This window comes from Hordeum vulgare, chromosome 1H (assembly GCF_904849725.1).
Source record: "Hordeum vulgare subsp. vulgare chromosome 1H, MorexV3_pseudomolecules_assembly, whole genome shotgun sequence".
NCBI lineage: Eukaryota > Viridiplantae > Streptophyta > Magnoliopsida > Poales > Poaceae > Hordeum > Hordeum vulgare.
This window is the reverse complement of record NC_058518.1, coordinates 370,022,116-370,032,110: the sequence shown is the minus strand read 5'-3', so window position 1 is coordinate 370,032,110 and position 9,995 is coordinate 370,022,116. Positions and strand designations below refer to the sequence as shown.

The following is a 9,995-nucleotide window of genomic DNA, read 5'->3' as shown; positions in this document are numbered from 1 at the left end:
TAAGTTCGGTGATGCGGAGTCGCAACTAAGTTCCCGAGTGTGGAGCGTGTCCCTACTCGGTATAGTTTTTAACATAGGCGATACGGAGTCGCGGCTAAGTCGGTCACCCACTGGGTGTTACATCCAGTGGGGGTTGTGGTGTAGATGTGTTCAGCAGAGTGGCAACGCGCGGGGCGGCCATGTGACAACGACGCGCTCAACTGAGTGACGACATGTGAGGCGGCCGAATGATGGAGATGCGTCCATCCGAGTGGCAACGTGCTGGGAAGCCAAGCAAAGTAGGCGCGTCCAGCAGAGTGACGACGCGTGAGGTGGCCGGATGACGGAGATGTGTCCAGTCGAGTGGCGACACGCTGGGTGGCCAAGCGATGAAGACGCGCTCAACCGAGTGACGGCGCGTGAGACGGTCGAATGATGGTGATGTGTCCAGCCGAATGAAGACGTGTTGGGCGGCCAAGTGATGAAGACGGGCCGCACGGAGTGGCGATACGTAGGGTATCCGAGTGAAGTAGACGCGTCTGGCTGAGTGGCGACGCGCAGGGCGGCCAACTGATGTAGACGCGTCTAACACTGTTGCGATGTGCGGAGCATCCGAGTGAGGTAGATATGTCTAATTGAGTGGCGACACACAGGGCGGTCAAGTAACAGCGCACGGGGCGACCTAGTCGAAAATGTTGTCGCGGAGGCATCCGACCAAGTGACGACACGCGGGGCGTCTGAGTCCAGCATGTCGTCGAGGAGGCGTCTGAACAAGTGACGGCGCGCGGGGAGGCCAAGTCGAGCATGTCGTTGAGAATGGCGCACAGAGGCGTCCAGGTAACCTGTGTATGAAAAATAACACAAGCTAACATAAAAAAATTCTTGAAGTAATTTGATGTTTTTTGAAATGATTTGTGTAAATTACACCCCTAGATACCCGTTGGGTGTGCCAGGTTCTTGCTGGTCCGGAACCAGGAAGAGTCTAAAAGAGTGAAGGGTCCGACTGAACTTGTTAAAGTGAAGGATCCGGCTGAACTCGTTTTGAGTATTGGACCCAAATGAAGCGGAAGTGTAGTGTTCCGACATGAAAATAAACAACCAAGCACAGAGGTACACTCTGTGGTGTGGCCTCCGAGTGGACGTCATGCGCGACTTACGTGCCACTCGATAATGCGGAAATAACTATTTAATTGAATGGAGTCTGTGAAGAATGATTTAGTTGCTGAGTGACGGCGCGCGGGGCGGCCGAGTGACGATGGAGCATCCGGCTGAGTGGTGATGCGCGGGGTGGCCAAGTGACGAAGACGTGTCTCGCCGAGTGACGATGCGAGGAGCTGCCGAGTGATGACGACGCGTCCAGTAGAGTGACGGTGCCCGGGACGGCCAATGCACGAAGCTGTCGAGTGGTGGCGACGCGTCCAGTAGAGTGACGACGCACGGGGCGGCCGAGTGAAGATGGAGCATCCGACTGAGTGGCGATGCGCGGAGCTACCGAGTGATGACGACGCGTCCAGTAGAGTGACGGCGCGCGGGGCGGCCGAGTGACGATGGAGCGTCTGGCTGAGTGGCGATGCGTGGAGCTGCCAAGTGATGACGACGCGTCCAATAGAGTGATGGCACGCGGGGCGGTCAAGTGATGATGGAGCATCCAACTGAGTGGCGATGTGTGGAGCTATTGAGTGATGACGACGCGTCTAGTAGAGTGACGACGCATGGGGCGGCCAAGTGACGATGGAGCATCCGACTGAATGGCGATGCGCGGAGCTGCCGAGTGATGACTACGTGTCCAGTAGAGTGATGGCGCGCGGGGAGGCCGAGTGACGAGGGAGCATCCGACTGAGTGGCAATGCATGGAGGTGCCGAGTGATACGGCGCGCGGGGTGGCCGAGTGACGATGGAGCATCCGACTGAGTGGCCATGCGCGGAGCTGCCTAGTGATGACGATGCGCCTAGTAGAGTGACGGCACGCGGGGGCGGGCACGCGGGGGCGGCCCAGTGATGATGGAGCGTCCGACTGAGTGGCGATGCGCGGAGCTGCCGAGTGATGATGACGCGTCCAGTAGAGTGACGACGTGCGGAGCGGCCGAGTGACGATGGAGCATCCGACTGATTGGCGATGCACGGAGCTGCCGAGTGATGACGACGCATCCAGTAGAGTGATGGTGCGCGGAACGGCCAAGTGATGAAGACGTGTCTCACCGAGTGGCGACGTGCAGGGCGGCCGACTGATGAACACATGTCCAGTTGAGCAACAATGCACGGGGCGACCGAATGATGATGACGCACCCGGTTGATTGATGACGCACGGGGCGACCGAATGATGAAGACGCGTCCGGTTGATTGATGGCGCACGGGGCGGTCAAGTGCATGCTGACTGTTCGAGTGGAGCTATGTGCTGCAGACTCCATTGTACGGGTTATCGATGAGCGCTTGACATTGGACTGAGGAACCGCCGAGGCATCGTGATAGAGGCCGTCGGTCACAGGACTTACCAATGCACATCGTTTCCATGCATTGATGGGGTTGCCCACTTCCAAAACCTGTACGCGCATGCATGGGACATTAATTAGCGGTAATTAAGCAAAAGTTACGTCCGTTAATGCATGTAAGAGAAGTTTACGACCACTTATCCCCTGCATGAAAACGAGAGGGAATTAAGGTTAGAAAGAGAGTGGAAGGCGAGATGCAGAGCTCCCTGGACGGTCACGGCGGCGGCCGCGGATTCGGCATGGATCCAGTGCAGGCCCGAGGCTCCCTGTGGAGGTTGCCGTTGAGCCGTCGGTGCCGTCGTCACCGCCGGGCCGTTGTGGAGGCGCGGCGTGTACATCGTCGGAGGAGTTGATGAAGGTGCGACTGCAGGTTGTTGGCCGGCTTAGTGAACAAGATCCATCCGTCCGAACAAATTCCATCCGAGTGAACCTAGGGGCTTTACGGCCGAATGAGCATCGTTCGAGTGGGCGCCTCTCCCGATTGCACCTGCCCATACGAGTGGACCACGGCTGGGCTGCAATCCCATCGGTGCGGAGCTGGCTGGATAGGACGACGCAGAGTGCTGGGCCCGGAGTTGTTGGTGAGGTTGAGGTTCGGCGTGGACGCGCCCATGAATGCATGACGCCGCCCTCCTGTGGAGGCGGGCTGCTGTTTGAGGCTGTCGACGGCATGAAGCGGAGGCAGCAAGACACAACGACGTTGGAAGTGAGCACTCGCGGGCTGACGATGAGGTTGACTTGCCGCAGAGCTCGGATAGACATGGAGCCATAAATCCCTGGTAATTAAAGGCCTGTTCGGATGTCCTCCACTCCGCATATTCACTCCAGGAGTTGAAGAAGCAGCAGGTAAAAATTGTAGAGCTGACGAAGAGGTATTTCGCAGATTCTCAGATTTCATGGAGCTGGAGGGTAACCGAGCAGCTCCTGTACTAATTAGTTGGCTAACCGAACCCTTGTAGCACTACTAGAATTTTCTGCTATGCCTATGGCCACAGACCGTCGGCATAGGCCTCCTACCATCGGCATAGGTATATGCCTACGGCTGCCGTCGGCATAAGTATATGCATACGGCTGCCGGCGCAGATACGCCGGCCGTCGGCATAGAAAAGCCGTCGACATAGGTATCTATGCCTATGGTTTCCGTACAACCGTCGGCGTAGTTTTGCCCTCGACGTAGTTTTCCACGAAACGGTCTCCAACGACGCCGTTACTGCGCCGGTCGCCCCACGGAGTGACACGTGGCGAATCTATGCCTACAGCTTGGCCGTTGGCATATATGGTAAATCTATGCCGACGGCCTAGCTGTAGGCATAGATGCGCCACGTGTCACTCCACGGGGCATCTGGGCCATACTATACGCCGACGGCTAGGCATAGGTGGAACTTCTATGCCGACAGCCTGGCCGTCGACATAGACGGGCCACATGGCATCATCTGGTTTCCGTGGGCATATCTATGCCCACGACAAAGCTGTCGGCATAGCCACCCTCTGGTTGTTTTTTTGTACACCCTATTTTGTTCATTTCATTTAAAATCAATACAATAATATGATAGACATATACCACAAATATTACAGCAAATTGAACACACTAAGATCATCATCAAGTCCAACATCATCATCTCATAAATATCACATAAAATTAAATATCACACAAATATGACAACATATATCATCATTATCTCAAGAACATCATCTAATGAACACAAGTAGAAACTTCAAAAACATCATCAAGAGCTCGACGAAGCAGGAGTCGAGTCACCAGTCCCTACATGTTTGAGAAGAGATTATAAGGGTAAATATAATATGATAGTGTTGAATGAACGAGAGCTAGTATGTCAATAGTTAGGCAAATGTACTAACCGGAGTCTGACTGCCTAGTGCCACCCATTCATCGAACGAGGGCACGTGCATGGGGGTTCTCCAGCAGGTGGTGGTGGGGGTCCTATTTGTGGTCGCTCTGTGCGGTTCTCCCAAGAGGCCACCATAGTCTGGATGTTAGTTAACCAAGCAAACTAGAAGGTTAGAAAGAATGAAAGTGCAAATTTTAGCTTGGTTTTAAGAGGGCAAAACTAACCGCCATACAACTCCGGCTCCTTGTCTTTCCGCGGGCGGAATAGGCCCGACGAAAACTCCTTCAACAGGACAGTGATAAGGCCGTTCGGTTTACGGCCTTTTCCGTGAACCAGCCAGATACTGCAAAAGAATCGAAGAATTGGCATGTGTACAATAAGAAAATGTTGTCATGTGTTCAAAATACGATTGAGAGGCACTTACTCCGTCCCCTTGGGTTCAATGAGCACCTTGTTCGCCTCGATAGAAGGTGGTGTACGTAGTTCTGCAATACCACACAACCACCCCTTTGGAGCACCCGACGGCAAGTCACCCCACAACTCAGCGTCAATCTCCCCTCCACCACCCTCCTCCTCACCATCCTCCTCCCCTCCCCCTCCTCCTCCTCGCACTCCTCTTCTCCTCACCCTCCACAACATCGCACTCATCCTCCTCGACCTCCTCCTCCTCGTCCTCCTCCTCCTCAGGAACCTCCTCCTCCTCGGAAGGTGCCTCAGTATAGGAGGGCATCGAAGAAGACCCCCTATTTCGGACACAACCCGAAGTTTTTTTTGACCCGGGTGCCTCTCCCCCCACCTCCTCCTCCTCTAGGGGCTATCCCCCACCCCTCCTCCTTTAGTATATTTGGTATATATTTGGTATATTTATGTTTACACATGGTACAAAGGACAAAAAATATATGTATAACTATGCCTACGGCAAAGCCGTCAGCATAGATACGGCTAGAGCCGCTGCGGATCGATGACGTGGCCGGTATGCCGACGGCCGCCGTCGGCATATAGCTGCTGGTCGGTGCGCCCCGGATCGGTGACGTGGCGTTGCATATCTATGCCAACGGCCAGACGTCTAGCCGTCGGCATAGATCCGACGGAGTTAGCCCCCATCTCGGGGGCGGTCGCAGGCCCCACGTCTATGCCGACGACCTTTGTATGCCGATGATGGCCGTAGGCGTACTATTCTGTAGGTCGACGACCTTTTGTAAGCCGACAGAGACCATCGGCGTAGATGTAGATATGCCTACAACTTTTCTGTGTGGAGGGCTTTTAGCAAGCCGTCGGCATAGCTTCAACTATGCCGACGGCCCCGACAAAAAGCTGTCGGTATAGAAAAAGCCGTAGGCGTAGTAGGTTTTTCTGATCGTCTAAGGCATTGAAGGAGTCCAACGCATTGAAGGAGTTGCACCCACGTCTAAGGCATTGAAGGAGTTATCCCACGTCCTAAACTGCATGCAAGAGGCGTTAGTGGAATCGGCCAGTGCATGTAGTTAAGCCAAAAATAAAGCATGGAAGTTTCTGCAACTGTTTGCAAGAGGCGTTAGTGGAATCGGCCGGTCCTGCCATGTACTGTATGTAGTTAAGCCGAAAATAAAGCATGGAAGTTTCTGCATGCATGCGATGGGAGTTGCAGCGACAACATGGAGTCCGGAGAGTCCCGCTATGGTGCAAACAATCGGCCTGGCCGGAATCGGTCGGCATCCAAGAGGTTCCGAGAGGTTGACGAGCGGCTGGCTGTAGCCCAGGCGCCGGAGACGTAGGCCGACGTAGCTAAGGGCGAGGCCAACACAAGCGCTCGTGGTCGCGTTTCATCGCTCGGGGAACCAGAGCTGCCTGCCGGTTGAAGTAGTGCTTCGACAACCGTGGAGCCAGGCGTAGCGCAGGCAGCTGGTCCTCGCTGTCCAAGGAACCGGGTAGCTGGGCCGGTCATCGTGCTCGGCCGTTGCACTGCATTGACAGAGCATGACGTTAGAAGAGCGGACGCGGCCGACGTTGACGACGATAAGACGAACGACACCGATGGCCTACGTGACGGATTTGAGGGGAATTTCTTCGGTGGTCGCTCGAGGACGACGACGAGGCTAATGACGCTGATGGCCGCACGTGTCGATGATGAGGCGGATGATGCCGGTTGTCGCGCGTGACGATTGGGAGGAGGACGACACTGGTTGTTGAAGAAATAACCATCTGCATCATGGCTGGATAGACGCCATACCCCATGGTTGGCGCCAAATGTCGTGGGAATGATTCTGACATTAGAAAGTGGTAGGATAATGGAGCATGATCTATCCAGATGTAAATGGATGACACGGTGTTTTTAACGAGTTCGAGCCTCTCATGATGGAGATAACAACCCTACGTCTCGTGTTCCAGAGAGGCTTTGTTTTATCTATCATGGACGTGAGTTACATGGTATATTCGAGAGATGGGAGAATGGATCTCCTGGCTAAGTCCTGAGACTAGAGAGAGCGAGAGATCTAAGGAAAGAATGAGCCCGAGGGGGGAGAAGAAGCCCGTCCCTGAGCTATGTGGTGGGGGTGGCTTATATAGAGTGCGTCATCCTTCACCTCCTATGTTACAAGATGGAGCATTAGTGCCATGATGACAGTCCACTTCGAAACCTCCACTATGAGTATGATGCTTCGACTGCCTTATTGGTCTTCGCATATCCGAGTGAGACATATGGCCGAGTGGTTTACCGTGGTCCCAGTGAATGAACATACTCGTCCGAATGACCGGTATGCATGTATTTATCCGGACCCACGTGATGTGTGGACTCCATGGCATTATGATATTTCGTCCCTTCATGGGGTTACGTGTTATGTGTATCCCCAATAGCAAAGAGACCTGATTTCCCCACTTCTATTCGTTATCGCTATGGAGGCTCTCTTTTCCATGATTGCCAAGGGTCTTGAACAGGGGTGCTCAGCTCTTTCAGCGGAATTTCGGCGATGCAGCGTACCTTCATCTACGCGAATGATGTGGCTTTCTTTATCCGCCCCGGCAGGTTTGATATCCTCTTTGTAAAAGAAGGCCTTCATGCTTTCGGGGAAGCCACCAGGTTTCGGGTAAACTATAGCAAGTCCTCTGCCACAGTCATTTGTGTTGCCGACGGGGACAGGGAGAGAGTTGATAACATGCTGCAGCGTATACTCTCGGAGTTCCCTTGCTGATACTTGGGGTTCCAGTTGGCTATAAAGCAACTCAAGAGAGCGGACTATCAACCAATGCTGGATACTCTCAGAAAAATTCCTCCCGGCTTGGCAATGAGGCCTCATTAAAAGACCAAGGCTGGTGCTAGTGAAATCCATCATTTCGGCTAGACCGCTGCACCAGCTGATGGTCCTTGATGCCCCTAACTGGGTTTTTGAAGACATCGATACGTGGATGAGATCTTTTTTCTGGGAGGGAAAGGATAAATCCAATGGTGGCAGTCCCTCGTAGCGTGGAACACCATCTGCACACCTAACTGTTAGGTTCGGAGGATTAGGAGTGAAGAATCTGAAAATGCAGTATTTTTGTCCAAAAGGACCCCCTGTCGAGTGGGATTGTCAAAAGAGACCACCTGCGAGTGGAAACGAGAAAAAAGACCCCCACCCCGGGTGGCGGCACGCGCGCCAGGCGGCACGTGGCACCTGCCGCCACCGCACGAGGTGGCCGTGGGGCCTGCCGCCACCACCCCTGGCGGCCGGGGCCTGCCGCCACCGGCAGAGGCGGCCAGTGCCGGAACCCGTTCCGCCCACTCCTGTCCGTAACGGACAAAGCCGGGTGGGCCCTGCCGCCTCGGGAGCAGGCGGCCAGGCCACTGTTTCCGCACGGCCGACACTGTTGCTGATTGCGCTGATTTCCGCGCGGCCAGATTCCCAGGCTTATTTCCCGCTCGCACCGACGAAACAGTGGGAATTTTTCCCGCTCTCCACCGACGAAACAGTGCGAAACTTCTTCTTTATAAGCGAACCGCGTCGCTGCCTCCTCTCTCACTCTCTTCTCCTGTCGTTGCCTCCCGTGTCACTCCTCTTTCTCACTCTCTTCTCTTTCTCACTCTCATTTCTTTCTCACTCTCTTCTCTTTCTCACAAGAGCTACTCCGTATGAATGTTTATGTGGCGATTTAGGACGGTTTAAAGTTAGATTTTGAAGACGTTGTAGTTGAAGAAAAGATAGATCAAGGTAAGAGCTTTCCATATCTGTTGGTTGTGTTTGCATGCATGATGTATTTATTTTGTTTGATTAGTTTCTAAGTATGTGTTTTCTTTTGTCTTAGGGAGCGTATTATCATTTTTGTGGAACTATTTTGAAGACGTTGTAGTTGAAGAAAAGATAGATCAAGGTAAGAGCTTTCCATTTCTGTTGGTCGTGTTTGCATGCATGATGTTTTTATTTTGTTTGATTAGTTTCTAAGTATGTGTTTTCTTTTGTCTTAGGGAGCGTATTATCACTTTTGTGGAACTATTTTGTCATGCGATATGAACTACTAAGTTGAAGATCAAGGTATGAGACTTTGTTCATATTTGTGTTCATGTGATAATAGGTCGACTATGTTCATATATTACCGATGATTTGTTCGTGTTTGCATGCAACTGGTATTTAGAAAGGAGCCCGAAAAATGCCTATGTAACTAGCATTTTTGTAAAAAACATGTAATAATATGTTAGCTCCATTAGTATTATTACATGCAAGACGCGTGTGTAATATATTTGTTTATTTGATAATTTGTCAACCCCGTAGAAATATGACTCGTGATATATATATATATATGCATGCAGTATGTATTTTTAGACTTTTGCTAGCACGGAAATAATTATGTGTGTAATATTTTTGTTCATATGAAAATAGGTGGAATTCGCTGATATTATTCTGGTGATATATTATATTCGGAAGGATATCCTTATTTAAACCAGAGGTATGAATGACATATTGTAATTCATCTTCTATTTATTTTATAGATGTAGTGTCACGATAAATGATACAATATAAATTATTATGCGTAGATGTAATGGATGTTGTTAAATTGTTATATGTAAAAAAGATAAGTAATGGATGTTGTTATTACAATGTAAATCTAAAAATATGATTTTTAATGGACTAACGATGTAAATATGGCTGCTCGTTAGGTACTATGGAAAATTTGTTAGTGTTTTATGGGCACATCGTACGTGAGGGTCCTTCTGGTGTGGATGTGTCTAGCTGCGGGATGACTATGGTTGTAGTGAAATACATGGTTAATGTAGAGTATGCGGCAGTTAGAAGGTGCATCCGATCGGTGTTTGGTTCAGCGATGAATGGAAAAAAAATGACCCTGGAGGCTTTCGTGGTTGAGGGAGGAAATCGTTGGGTTCTGCGACGGGTTACTGGTGAAAGAGCATGGGCGTCGTACATGGGTTTTGCAAGCAATCCCAATAACTCCATGTATGGACAACCCATGGTTTATGTGGAGTTCATTTCTGCCAGTGATGTTGCCGAGTGCAGTAGCGGTGCCGGTGAGGCCGAGTTGGCCATAACTGTAGCCCCCGACGCCGGCCCATCGGAACCAAGCGGTGGCGAACATATGGCCATAACTGTAGCCCCCGACGCCGGCCCAACGGAACCAACAGGTGGCCAACAAGTGTATGACACGGGATATTGGTCTGCGGTCGTTGACATGAGCGAACATGTCGAGGGATTGCCGGAGGCGCTACATGATG

The 9,995-nt window shown here is 51.8% G+C and overlaps 1 long non-coding RNA gene across 1 annotated transcript; it reads left to right on the top strand.

Moving 5' to 3' along the window:
- The first annotated feature begins 8,759 nt into the window (after positions 1 to 8,759).
- Positions 8,760 to 9,496, top strand: LOC123411338. Its single transcript, XR_006613243.1, has 3 exons — positions 8,760 to 8,802; positions 9,148 to 9,214; positions 9,426 to 9,496. It is a non-coding gene; the product is annotated as an uncharacterized LOC123411338 (long non-coding RNA).
- The last annotated feature ends 499 nt before the right edge of the window (positions 9,497 to 9,995 follow it).